The sequence below is a fragment of the Caretta caretta genome, chromosome 1 (assembly GCF_965140235.1).
Source record: "Caretta caretta isolate rCarCar2 chromosome 1, rCarCar1.hap1, whole genome shotgun sequence".
NCBI lineage: Eukaryota > Metazoa > Chordata > Testudines > Cheloniidae > Caretta > Caretta caretta.
Genome location: NC_134206.1, coordinates 9333871 through 9348351, shown reverse-complemented (window position 1 = coordinate 9348351; position 14481 = coordinate 9333871). Strand labels below are relative to the sequence as shown.

The window sequence follows — 14481 nt, the reverse complement described above, 5'->3', positions numbered from 1 at the left end:
CCAAAGTCAACCACATCCAACGCCGATTAATTTCCCCAGAAAACCCAAGCCAACATGAACGTCACCTACGAACCCACAGAGCAGATCGGGAAACGAGGAAGCTCCCACCTTGGACTAAGTATCAGCAAAAATCACCCCTGAGAGCCAAGTGTGTTCGACTGAAATAGCCTCTCCAAAGGGAAGTGGCGGGAGATATACGGATATTAAAAGCTGGACTGGTGATGCAGTTGGGAAGAGACTGCAAGGAACACTCCTACGCTGGCTGGGCCACCTGCCCCAGTCTGGCTCTTCCGTCTCTAACTCCTAATATTCCTATCAGGAGCACACACGAAAGAGGCAGGAGGGGGTAAATATGGCACATTGGGGACCGGCACAAACACAACAGACATCAACCGCCCTGCGTACATGGAGACAAGGGGACATCCCATTCAGCAGCAGCAGAGGGGTGGCTGGATGGAAACCAACAGAGCAGGAACTGGTGCAATGTTGCGAGCGCCTCTGACGCCCAGAAAGTCAAGCCAGTGTCCTCACGAGGCCCAACGCTTCTCCGACTGAGAAACGCTCCTTTAACTCTGGCTCCTTGCTCGCAATGCCAAAACCTCAGCTGACCACAGAGCTGTTACAGCGTCAGAAGCAACACTGTAGTGAAAACGCTCTGACACGTTCCCCTGGTGTTATGTGGACCGGTGTGATCTGCTAGGTCACTCCAATCCTCAACTCTGGGAGCCAGCCTTGCCCTGCTCTGCTGTGAGAACCCCCACTCCTGGGCTGGTCACGCCCAGCCTCTGGCATGTAAACTGCTCCCAGCACACGAGTGAGCACTTTTGGCCAGAAGCTGCTTGGATTGTGCAAGCGAATGACACTAGCCAATATCTCCAGTCCCAGACACAACCTTAGGAACCTCCGTCTTGCAGTGTCCAGTTATGCCCTCTGGATGCGGCAAGCTTATATGAGTTTGTCAATTTAACAAAGAAATTGATATGTCCCAGGCTTGTTATCCCAAGGGGAGTCTCTGACATGCTTTTCAAACCAAACGCACTGCTTCAGGTAGAATAAACAAACAGATTGACTTATAAAGAAAAGGAGTACTTGTGGCACCTTAGAGACTAACCAATTTATTTGAGCATAAGCTTTCGTGAGCTACAGCTCACTTCATCTGATGAAGTGAGCTGTAGCTCACGAAAGCTCATGCTCAAATAAATTGGTTAGTCTCTAAGGTGCCACAAGTACTCCTTTTCTTTTTGCGAATACAGACTAACACGGCTGTTCCTCTGAAGATTGACTTATAATCACTTAAAATCTAAACACAACAAGTCAGATTTGGTCAAATGAAATAAAAGCAAAACGCATTCTAAGCTGATCTAAGCTGATCCTAACACTTTCAATGCCCTTGCAAACTGAGATGCTTCTCACCACAGGCTGGCTGGTTGCTCTTCAGCCAGGCTCTCCCCTTTGATCAGCGCTTCAGTGGCTTGGTGGTGGTGCATGTAGATGGAGGTGGAAGAGAGAGGAAGAGCATGGCAAACATCTCTCCCTTTTATCATGTTCTTCCTTCCCTCCTGGCTTTTCCCCCCACCCCTTCAGAGTCAGGTGGGCATTACCTCATTGTAGTCCCAAACTGACCAAGCGAAGGGGAGTGACTCACTCAAGAGTCCAACAGATCCTTTGCTGCTGCCTAGACCACTGTCCTTTGTTCCTGTGAGGCTGGGCTGGGTTTGTTCCATATGTGCCCTGATGAGGTGTGAATTGCCCCTCTGCTCCTGGAGAGTTTTGCCTGGGCTTGTTTTAAGCCATGAGGACACAATTTCAGCCTCATAACTACATACATGAAGTTACAACCTATAACATTACTATGACAACAATGCTCAGTGTATCATGAGCCTTCCGAAGACACCCGACATGACAAACTTTGCATTGGATACCACACAATCATAAGGATGAACATGGGGGTGCAGGGTGTTCCCCCAAGGTACCGAGTGTCACACCCTCATCATGCTGTTTGCTGCGGGATAGCCCGTCCAGAGAAAGATCTTCCATCCTTCAAGGTGCTACCCTGCTAGCATGGTTCCTTGACACACACACACAGTTCAGAGAAATCTCCCCAAATCTCTTATTAATTATCAATATTATTATTTTTATTTGTATTCTCGTAGCACCTTGGTGCCCCAGTCATGAACCATGGTGCTAGGGGCTGTACTAGAACTAAGAGATGGTCCCTGCCCACAAGAGCTTATAATCTAAGAGACAACAGATGGATACAGCCAGTCAGAGAGGGGAAACAATGAGACACTGTTAGTCTGCAGGATGGGCAGGGGGTCTCAGCACACCACATGCCTGACCACCAGGGATCTCCTTGTTTTCCCTGATTAATTAAAAAAAAAAAAAAAGACCCATAAAATTCTGTGTTTTTCCATGATTAAAATGAAACGCTGAGCCTTAGTTTCCCTAGCCACAATCTATACAGGTATCAGTTGAACACAATGTTTTGTAGATATATTTACAACATTTAGACAAGTTGGAAGCCTACCACTGTCATCCATCATTAAAATAAAATAAAATAACTAGAATGATCCTGTCTCAGTGTATTGTTCCTCTACTGTTGTCAACAGTCCTTCTATGTTTCAGCCGCATCTTCGTTTCTCATCATTTAGTTTATGTTTAGCACTTTCCATGGGTTCTACAATTCCCTGCCTTTGAACATAATCTGCTGCCTTGCTGCATACAGTACGGAGCAGCCCATTACCATCAACGTGAAATTTGTCCTTGCAAAACTCAGCGACACAGTCTTTAGGGGGGACTTTTAAAGTTTCCACCACCTTTTCATAACTTTGCTTACTCCTGTCTGGAGGCCAAAGTGAAATCTGAGATGCATTAAACCACAAACCCGCTGAGTAACTGCTCGATGCCGGAAGCAGTTTGTTGGAGTATGTTTAGCGATGTCAATTTAAAGCGTGTTCAAAAATCAACTACCCAAGGCAGAGGTTGCAAGCATTGAATAAGTGACACCGGTACTTTCAGTAAAATGTAGTGAATGGTTAATCTATGTTTTTATTTTTTCACAAACGGCAAAAAACTAAAGATTCTCTGTAAAAACGCAAATTCCGGGTTTTTCCATGGCAAACGGATTTCTAGGATCCCTGCGGACCACTGTCCCGTTTTCCGTAGGCATCACGGCAAAGGAGAATTTTGTGGAGGGATTTGAAGGAGGACAGCGAGGGAGCTTTGCTAATGGAGACAGGGCGCTCCTCCCAAGCATGAGGGCAGAGGCGACACGTGTGTGTGTGGGGGGGGTCACATGGAGTGACACGCCTCTCCGGATCTCTGCCAGGGTGGGAGTCGAGCTGAGCGCGGTGAAGGGGGATGTGCCTGGGAAAGGCACCAGCACCTACAGCTCTCGCTGAGCCCCGCTAGGGGGTGCCCAAAGCAGAGAAGAGAGACGGGCTGGCAGCACGGCTCCGCCAGAGTCCCATCCCTTGCCATGCCCCCATGTCCCATGCCCCCTGAGTCCCACCCCTTCCTCGCCCGCAGCCGCAGTCACCTGCTCGGCTGTCGGTGTCTGGAACCAGTGCCTGCAGCGGGGAGGCGATGGGAGAAGTAAGTGGGGAAGGAGCTGTGAGGGAAGTGCGGGGAAGGTGGTGACAGCTTGCAGCGGGTGTGGAAAAGGGGCCAGAGGCAACGCATGGGGCGGTCACATCCTCCTCTCCCCCCACCCCCAAACCTTTAAATTGTGCTCCCCACCATCCAGAATTACCGGTTGTCTCTGTGTGAGGGGCAGCAGGGGAGAAAGCAGAAAGGGGCTTACTTGAAATTTTAACAATGGGCAGAGGAGGCTGCCTCATGGGCTGAGGGGAAGCACCACCCAACAGCTACAGCAAAGGAGACCTGCTAGGTAGGGTGGGGAGTCACTAGGAAGAGCCTTGCTGCGATAGAGATGGGGGGAGCCAGGGGAGAGGTGCAAAGAGAGGGGTGATACGGTCAAAGCGGCAGCCTAGGAAGACAACCCTAGGAAGAATGGATCCAAGCAGGGCACGGTTGTATTTGTCAAGGCCGGGGAGAAGGAAGTGGCAGTAATGATGAGAGGCTAGATAAGCGTTCTAGCTACAAGATTTAGACATCGCCAGGAGGTGAGGACCTAGAGAAAGGTGCAAGGCCCAGGTGGTGGTCTCCATAGCACTCGAGAAAGTAGGTAGCAGGAAGGTTTTTTTGTGGGGGTTGGGGCGGGGAGGGAGGTTCCAGAGCTCTGTCTGAGCCATGTTTTGCTTGAGCTGATGGCTACACAGCAAGGAGACATCAGAGAGACAGGCCAGGATTTTAGTTTGGACAGAAGGAGTCAGGCGTGGAGCACAGAGGTAGATCTGTGAGTGGACAGCAGAGGAACGGGTTTTGAATTTGTGCTTGTGGATGAGATTGCCCGGAAATAAGGTGTAGAGGGAGAAGCGAAGTTATGTTTTCTGATCATATACAAAGAAGAAGGGCCATCAGCTAATGATGTCAGAGTGGTGGGAGACTCATTAGTGTCCGGAGCACAGCAGCTAGCTAACGAGGTGACTGAGGTGAATGGAATTCATTAGCGAGCCCAGCATGTTGCTGCCGTATAACGCAAGAAGACTCCTGCTTTGTATTTTAGCCACTGCTGATGCCTCGTGAAAAGCAATCAAAGTTGGAACGGTTTAAACTGAATCAGGTAACCCACAATCCATTCTTTAATCTGCTGGGAGGTGGTCTGTTCTAACGGGTTTTCAGCACCTCTGAAATGCAGCCACCTCTGGGGTGCCTGCCAAATGGTGCCTCACAACACTGCTAAACAGGGAGAGGGAAATTCCAACCAAGGATACCGGGACAAAACCTCTGCTCTTAAGAGTAACAAGGCATGGTTAACGCCCCCACAGAGCAGACAGGCCTGAGGTTCTTCAGGCTGCCTCCTGCTCTAACACACAGATTAACCGTCTCAGAAGGAAGATGGTCTGAGCTGACCATGCTAAGATTTTAACCTGCAGTTGCAGGGAGTTAAAATATTTCAAACCAAAGCTCAAGCATCCGAACCACACCTCCGACACGCTGCAAGAAAGAGCATGTGGAAGGGAAGAAGGAAGGAAGTGCAGGTAACTTTCTTATCCTCCCTTAGATAGGGGAACTAATAGGGGAGTTTCTCAAGGACTGGAATGACACACTCAGGTTGAGCTGTCTGAGGTTGGTGGTTAATAGAATATCCACCCTGACCCTCAGCACCTCTGCAGAGAGAAATAGTTCCCTTAGACAGCTCGCTCCTGGAGCTGACGAAAAGGGAAGAGGTTAGAGTGGTGGAGGCTGATCTTCCCCTCTTACCAACGTCACTCAATCAGTGGAGGTCAATCAGCTTAACACTGAGCAAGAAGAGAATCAAGGCACCACGTTCTCTCAGCCAACAAGCCAGCTGGCGGGACGTGAGCACGCTGTTACATGGGATTTGCCATCCTGGCTTAGATTCTTGCTCCATCAAAACTGTAATCCACCCTGCTGCGATGGGTTCTGAGAAAGGCAAGAAAACTGAAACGGCCTCACCCTCCTGCCTCAGGAGAGGACATGTTCTCACCCGACTCCCGCATAGGCCAAGATCTCATTCTCCAAAGCATGAGACTCGATCACACTGACCACCTTAGCTTGCACAGCTACACATGCTCCATAGCAAAGGCAAGCAATCGGGACCAGAGACCACCCTCAATTACACCGTGGAGTGGAGTGACTCCATGTTTCCACCAGCGCCCTGGAGACTACAGATTGTATCAAAGAAGAACCAGCCGAATGAAGGAAAGCACAAGATGATTTCAACATCACTCCCCAACTTAGCCTCCCAAAGGGCGTAACACTCCCAGCTAGAGACCCTAACACTCCTTGTGAGGTGGAAGAGGGCAGAGTACACAGCAGGGCTGCATCTAATTAAACCAAAAAGAGCAGAATTCATGCTCTTCAGTGGGAACAGAGTATGAGTATGTCTGTATTTCTATCTTCACAGAGCCTGCTGCAGGGAGGGCTCCAAAGTTCCTTCTCACCTGGGTTAGAGAAGTCTGGGAGCAGCCCTGGAGCAGCCAGAGAACTGGGAAAGACTTGGAGAAACAGGAGGGACACCAAAGGGAAATGTCCTTATACCAAAGGTACAGGATCACTATGAACTGGCTAATGTTGCCACTGGCTACGCCGCAGTCAGAGACCTATGCAAAATACAGCCTGGTGTTAATCAGTCATGCAGGGCCAGGAGTCCTTTCGCGCGCACAGGAAAACAGTAAGATCTGGAAGTTTTGGGATGTCTGAGACAAACACTGTGGTGGAGATCATAGAACATCAGGGTTGGAAGGGACCTCAGGAGGTCATCTAGTGCAACCCCCTGCTCAAAGCAGGACCAATCCCCAATTTTTGCCCCACATTCCTAAATGGGCCCCTCAAGGATTGAACTCACAACCCGGATTTTAGCAGGCCAATGCTCAAACCACTGAGCTATTCCTCCCACCCTAATACTTAAGACTATATGGAGCAGGGTTCAAATCACCTAATTAAATTAAAGAAATCAATCTCAAAGGGGGGACTTTTCCAAGCAGGACAGTCTTTGACTCCCCAGGTACTTTACACTCTCCCTGGAGCCTTCATTGCAGCATTCTGACAGATTTGTAAGACGTCTCTCCTTGTTTTGTTTGGGTGCCGGTGACATTATGAGTGTAATATAACCTCTCCTTGAGAGGTGACAGGGCCAGAAGGAGTTAATTAACTCAGGTTTCAGAGTAACAGCCGTGTTAGTCTGTATTCGCAAAAAGAAAAGGAGTATTTGTGGCACCTTAGAGACTAACCAATTTATTTGAGCATAAGCTTTCGTGAGCTACAGCTGACTTTATCGGATGCATCCGATGAAGTGAGCTGTAGCTCACGAAAGCTTATGCTCAAATAAATTGGTTAGTCTCTAAGGTGCCACAAGTCCTCCTTTTTTAATTAAGTCACAGACTGACCTGACCCATGGCCAAATTTTAAAGACTGGTTAGGAAGATATGTAAATGAACAGAGCTTTGAAATGCAAGCTGGCATTGTTAGCGATGGAAGGGTAGATATTTGCTCAGGTCTTGTGATGTAAGCAAACGAGTCTTGTCTATTGCTATGGCTTTAATTCAAAGATCAAAAAAGGAGTATTAATATTTAGGAAGGCACTTGAGTGAAACAGTATTATTGTCTAGATGTCTCTCTGAAGGTTGTGGTAACCTGCATCTGAACTATTTAATGGATAAAATTACCCTGTGCTAATTGCCATTATGTTGGGAGTTAAGCCGATTGTTTTCTCAGGCCAAAAGGCTGCTGGAAATGTATAAAAACCCTGGGACACGATCCTTCTTCATCTCAAATTTGCTCTGGGTTTCAAGAAGGGGAAACCCTAACCCATAAGCATTGAGATCCCCAGTCACTGGCTGGAGTCACCCTGAATATGGACATTGGACTATAACCTATGGCCTATTTCTAAAAGGACTTTTGGCAGCTACAAACTCATCTCTGCTATGTATCTGAACCTCAGGAATTGAATTCAAGTTGGTATGTATACTGATCTTTTAACCAACTCTCTTTTCTTTTAAAATAAATTTTAGCTTAGTTAATAAGAATTGGCTGTAAGCGTGTATTTGGGGTAAGATCTAAGTTATAATTGGACCTGGGTGTGTGGCTGATCCTTTGGGGCTGGAAGAACCTTTTCGTTTCTAGGATGAGATAAGATTTTCAGTAATCGTCATCATATCTGACATGTGTGTCTGGAGGGAGGCCTGAGGCTGGGGAACTGCCTTGAAGGGAACTGCACAGTTTGGGCTTCTGAGTAACCAGTGAGATAAGGTAAATCAGAGGCTGTTTTGGGCTGGTTTGGTAAATCTGAGTATTGGAATATCCACCAGTTTTGGGGGTTTGTCTGCCCCATTTTGTTTGCAGTTCACCCTGAGTCTCAACAGATACCAATTTGAAATGTCCCTGCGGGCTACACAGCAAGGAAAAGCCCAAACGCAGCATCATTGCTAGGTTGGGGTGGAGAATTCAAAATACAAACCATTGTTGTTTGGCTTGTTCATCATCATAGGATTCCATTTAGGGCGGATTGAAAATTTTCCAGGAACATCAGGGTTTTGATGGAAAATTGGGTTCTCGACTCAATGATTTTTTTATTTCTTTTGTGAAAAGTGACAGCTTCCCATGGAAAAGCCCAGTTTTTCCACCCAAAAGAATTCCTAAAACCAAACTATTTTGGCCAAAAACAGAGAGACTTTGATTTTGAAGTGTTACTTCTGAGCCTCACGGACGTGGTTTAGCTGGACAGTCCATGGGACTCCTGGCAGTTCCACGGTTAGGAAACGCAGTTGAACGACTTGGATTCTAACTTAATTGCATTTGCGTGTGGGATGCAATACAGAAGCTGGATGGGGGGCACATCCAAACTCCCTGTTTATTCGAGGAACTCAACTCTCTTAAACCATTGACTCAACTGTTGGTAGGCCACGTCTACATTTCCGGCACTGCCACTGTGCCACGGTCGCACCGCAGCGGAGACACGTGGCTTCTTCCAGCTATGGAAGGGGTTTTTCTATCCATGCCAGCACTCCAGCTCTCCGAGCGGCGGTAACTAGGTAGATGGACGAACTCTTCTGTTGAGCTACCCACGTCTACACCAGAGTGAGGTCGCCATAGCTACGTCGCTGAGAGGTGTGAATTTTTCACAGTCCTGTGTACCGTAACTATGTCAACCAAACTTTTAAGGGTACATCAAGCTTTCTTATTAGGCCAGGAAAGCTTTGCCAGAACTGCTGGCCTCAGGGGAATCCACCCTTCGTCACACAATGGCACTAAACAACCAGGAACCATTTCACCTTGTAATTAATGCAGCTAGACTAGAAAGGTCTGGAAGACAGAAGTGGCAAATCAGTGCAGTTCGCTATGGACAATCATCACACACCTGGTATACATCTAGCAGAAGGGGAGGTATGCAGCAGATTTGACCCACCCGCATGTAGGCCATCTGGAGATCACAGCAGCAGGGTTAGGGAGGAGTCATTACACAAAGTAAAACTATTTCCCCATGTTTATCCCCCCGCCCCCCTTCCTCAGACGTTCTTGTTAACTGCTGGAAATGGCCCACCTTGATTATCACTAAAAAAGGTTTCCCCCCCCCACTCTCCTGCTGGTAATAGCTCATCTTAAGCGATCACTCTCCTTACAGTGTGTATGATAACACACATTTTTTCATGTTCTGTGTGTATATACATCTCCTCACTGTATTTTCCACTGAATGCATCCTATGAAGTGAGCTGTAGCTCACGAAAGCCTATGCTCAAATAAATTGGTTAGTCTCTAAGGTGCCACAAGTCCTCCTTTTCTTTTTAGGGTCAGGGAAAGGGAATCATCTTCATCTGCTTGTGGGAAAGGAATGGATTGCCATGCAGGGGTGAGCATTGCTGTGAGAAGACCAAGCACAATGAATGCAGGGTGCGGATTACTTTTCCAGTGGAAAAAATAAGTCCCAAGCCCGGCTCAATAACCAACTTGCAAGGCAAGCGTATAAACATAGCACCAAGGGACAGCTCCACTGGCATCTCAAACTCAGAGCCCCTGTCCTAAGGCTATCGTCTGCTTGTGCAACAAATCACATGTATACAGACAAATACATCCATCAGCGGGGTTTGAACCTAGGAGTTTGGACACCAAAGCCCCTAATAATCGAGCTAACAGAGTGACTCCATCAGCTGTGAGAAGTAGCCGGTTCTTATCCTCCGTGTGGCCAGCTATTAGAGCTATATGTAAACACATGCACTAAACCAGCCAACAGATTTTGATTTGCAAAGGCTTTTCAAATAGATCACACCATTTTTTTTTCCAACTTGACAAGCCAAAGGAGGAAACAAGATGAATCTGCTGTTGGATTTGGCTGAGGTTCATGCAGCAAAGGATCCAGTTTAATCCCAATGAGGGCTCAAAGCTACCTCCTGTGTGTAACTTTGAAAAGAGGAGGAGGCCTCAGTCAGTGAGGAAAAAGATCCATTGAGTCCTGTGATATTATTTATACTGATTAGCAGTTGATGGATTATTCTCCTGCTATGCACCAGATCGATACCTATCACTATCCAGCTTCTAGAGAGGCCAGCAAACAACCCATTCAAGAGTCACAGAGATTCCTGCAGCCCAGAAAAAGGAGACAATGAAGTTACCCAATGGCTGGTGCTTTCACTACCTTGCAGCCCGAAGCGAGCCGCCGGGATCTTGCACCCAGTTTGCCCCGAAGGTTGCTGCTGGACTTAGCAAGCAGCAGGAGGGTGTTCTACCACCAGAGGGAGCAAGGAGGGATTGGCTTAGCAAGTTTATCAAGGGATAAACTCCAGGGGCTGTTTGTGGAGGAGATGAAATCTTAACTCCATTGAAGTCAACAGCAAAACTCCCTATTCACTTCAAGGGGCCACAGTTTCACTCACACTGGTTTTACAAGTCCCAGTCCAAGGCCCTACCACCCTCAGAACTTGACTATCAGCTACTTTTCAAAGACTACTGTGGAGATTGACAGATTCAGAGTGTTTCAGGACCAAAGGGCCCATTAGATCATCTAGACCAGTGGTTCTCAACCTTTGTGGGCTCAGGACCCCTTTGTAAACGTTTACGGTCTGTCGCGACCCAGTAAACAGTCTGGGGGTGGAGCCGGAACTAGGCACTTTAGCGCCTAGGGCACACAAGCATATTTACGCCCCCTACCAGAGGCGACGCGTGGAGGGGGACATGCGGTGTCATGACCCCCTCCCCAGATTTGTTGGTTGCTTCCCCCCTGAACCCAGACAGGCTGGGTGGCCCGCGGTTTTTCACCCTGGGCCGCTGCCCCGCTCGCCAGCCCTGGATACGGCGCAGCCCTGGGGCGGTTTCGGTCGGATCCTGCGCCTTGCAGGGGTTGGGTCCTGCCCAGCACTCACCCCACGGTGGCGGCTCCCGCAGCTCCTGTGCTGAGGGGCTGGCTGGGCTTGGCTCTCCGCTCCAAGCATTACAACCTCTGAGGTTGCAGCACGGCTCAGGTTTGGCCCTGCCCCCCGACTGGACCAAATCTTTGTGAGTGGAGATATGACCTGGCTCCTGGGCCACCTACTCACATTTGGTCTATCTGGACTCCCGTCATCATGACAGCTGGGCCAAAAGTGAGTGGTGCTGGGACCCCAGAGGTCACAGTGCCTGGAGCAGGGAGGTGAGCCCAGCCAGTCCCTTGGGCAGGAGCCGCCACTTCACCCTTTAAAACATTTTGGTGACCCAGTTTTGGGTCCCAAACCATAGGCTGCGAAACCCTGCTCTAGTCTGACACAGGCTGGAGAATTTCACCTTGTTACCTCTGTATTGAGTCCAATAACTTGTGTTTGACCAAAGCAAACCTGTGTTTAATTAAAGCCTGTCTTCCACAAAGGCAACCAGTCTTAATCAGAAGATCTCCAGAGATGGGGAATCCACCCTGCCCCTGGGTATTTTATTCCAGTGGTTAATCACCTTCACTGTAAAAGATCTGTGGCACATTGGCTGTTGGGAATGAGCTACAGAACCTATTGCATCTAGGTCACCGGCAGCAATGGAAAGTTGTTATCCTCCCACAGAGGTGGGAGTCGTGTTTGGCGACCTCAGTCTACATGGTACAACAGAAATCATCATCACTAACAGACGCACTTGATGGCTAAAAAGTACATATGGCCTGGAGCATGCGCACGCCTCTCTCACACCTACGCCTGAGGGGCTCCAGGCGAGAACAGAAACGATACGGGAACATCTTGTCCTGCCTGGCATCATTCTGTTTTTACACCAAGGCACTGATGTAGGGGACATACCACTGACACACTCCCCTCATGAGCTTTATCCAGAAAGGGCCAGATCTTCAGCTACTGTAGATCATCCCCGCTCCAGTGAAACTAGTGGACCTATGCTAATTTACACCAGCTAAGAATCTGGCCCAAGGCCCTGACGTATTCCAGAGCTTATTTGCTGTGTCCAGTGGGTGTATCTGTTAATGCAGGTAGCAGGGCACTGGGTGTAAGCACTTCTCCCTGCATTCGCACCTCCACACAACGATGCCAGCTCCTGCAGTTCTACCTCCAGGCTCACGAAGTCGAGCGTTTTTCTGACAGCCCCAGCTCCAGGAGTCACATCATTCCAGGGAAAGCTCAGGTTTCTTTTCCTTTTTCTTAAAAGGAAGTTTCCAGGCCTCATGGTCGCAGAGTGAAGCCTGAACACGCGACCCGCGAAGTCTGAGAAAAGAGCCCACATTTCATTCTTTCTTTCTCTACAAATCCCAGGGTTTTTTAAGTCAAATTTCATGATTTTCAGGGCCTGACTCCTTATTTTTTTCCAATATAAAATTTACTTTTAGTGCCAGAAATACCTTGAACAGTAATAACTGACCACGCCCACTCTCTGGGGGTGCTGCTCAGAACCTCGCAGAGGCCATGGGCAGCGGAAGAGCAGCCCCCATCATGTCTCACTCCACCTGCCTCCTCCTTGGCTCCTTCCAGACCCTTCCTCTGAGTTGAGCACTGCACCAAATCTTCCTCAGGAAGCTGTCCCAGACAGCTCTGCTGTGTCCTTCTAACGGTCTCTCATTCCAGTCAGACTATTCCTCCTCTGGCTCCAAGCCTCTGGTCTCAGTTATCGGTAGTTTTGTCTCTCCCTATGGCTGACGTGCTCTCCTTTGTCTGGAAAGGATAGCGGGTGTCAAGTAGACAAAGGCCCAGCAGTGGCAAATGTACCAAGGAAAAGGGGATGTGGTATTTGCAAGATAAAGGAAGAGTGATGTAGTGCTCAGCCCGCAGAACAGGGAATCAGGACTCCTGAATTCTACTCCTGGCTCTGATGGTGAACAGGCCACTCTGTGCCTCAGTTTCCCCATCTGTAAAGCAGGCATAGTCAAACAGACTTGCCTCACAGGAGTGCTGTGAATATTAGTGTTTATAAAATGCTCCGAGATCCTCCAATACAGGGTCTGTATAAATGTACAGATTTATTACTGACCAAAATAACTCACTACACCAATGACAGAGTACCAGACAGTTTCAATACAATATTCTAGCCCCAGGACAGTCAGAGTTGACAGGGGTAGTGTTTAGATAGTGCCTCCTCTAGGGAAAACAGCCCACGTGTCCCTTTAACCAGATAGGATAGTATATACTAACTCCACAAACAGAGACAATTCAAAGTTTCCACACACTGATAGTACCGAGGCTTCCAGTCCAGCATGAGCCCATGTTTGGATGACAGTATATATACAGTGATTTAACATATGCCAACTGTTACCATATGGTGGTGTCTGAAATAACTACAGTTATCCCCCTCTGCTCAGAGTACATGTTTAGAGAGGAGATGGATAAAAGGGGACATGAAAGACGTACACAGAAATGACAAGGGCTGCAGGCTGCCTGTTAAGTGCGCCTGCTCACCTTTCTTCACAACACAAGAGCAAAGCTACATCCAGCGAAATTAAAAGGTAAAGTTAAAATGGATCAAAGGAAATACTCTTTTAAACACAATGTATAATTAGCCTGTGGAACTCATTGCAACAAGATATTCTGAAGCCAAGAAGTTAGCAGGATTCAAAACAAGGATTAGACATTAACATGAACAACCACCAGAGTTTTGCCTGCTTGGATAACATTTTATAAGGGTTATAAAACCTCATGCTCTGAGGTGTAAGGCAACTGCTCACCAACAGGTGTTGGGAGGGAACTGGCCACTCTCAGATACTGGACCAGGCAGGTCATTAATGTAATCCGGTGTAACAATGCCAAGGCTCCGAGGAATTACTTTTTTTCTCTTGGACACCAAAGATTTACCCTGTTGGTAAATCTTTACAGTTCAATGGCAGTTTTCAACTCTTCATGCTGCTTATAGGAACCAGCTTTTGAGAAAAAACCACAGATCTGAATCATGTTTAAAAATTCCCTCCGAGTCATTCAAGCCATGATACACTTTCTCACTAGGTACTGCTGCTTCCCCTGCCCTTGAGACATCAGACACTCTCAGCACCAGACCAAAGGGCTCATCCTAGCGCCACTGTCGTGTTTTGTGTCCTTTTCTCTGCAGTGAGTCACAGACGGCCCTGCCCCTCCTGCAGCCATGGTGCCCACCACAGGCTGATTTTCCCATAAGGACTCTCGATGGTGGGAGACTTCCTCAACTGGAGGGTGGCAGCATCTTGCGCCACAGGGACAAGATGCAATGACATCCGATCTCAGCAGCGGTCACGGTGGTGTGACAAAGCCTGCTGTGATCTCAGGGAGCGAAATGTTTCTCTTTTCCCCTTTTTGTGCTTAAGCCTCCCTATGCAAAGCTGCCACCGGGAGGATTGCTGCAAGCCGAGGGCAGCTTTTCCTGGCTTCTTTCGCCAACAGATCCCAGGAGCTCTAGGAATGAGGCCTCCCCTGGCTTAGAGAAAAAAGGGCTTACAGTTCATCACACGGCTGGGGGATGGGCATCATCTCCTCAGCG

The 14481-nt window shown here is 48.2% G+C and overlaps 1 protein-coding gene across 7 annotated transcripts in view; it reads right to left on the bottom strand.

Moving 5' to 3' along the window:
• The window catches only part of ARAP1 (ArfGAP with RhoGAP domain, ankyrin repeat and PH domain 1), a 227884-nt gene that overhangs the window by 127731 nt on the left and 85672 nt on the right, over nt 1-14481 (bottom strand). The window lies entirely within an intron of this gene.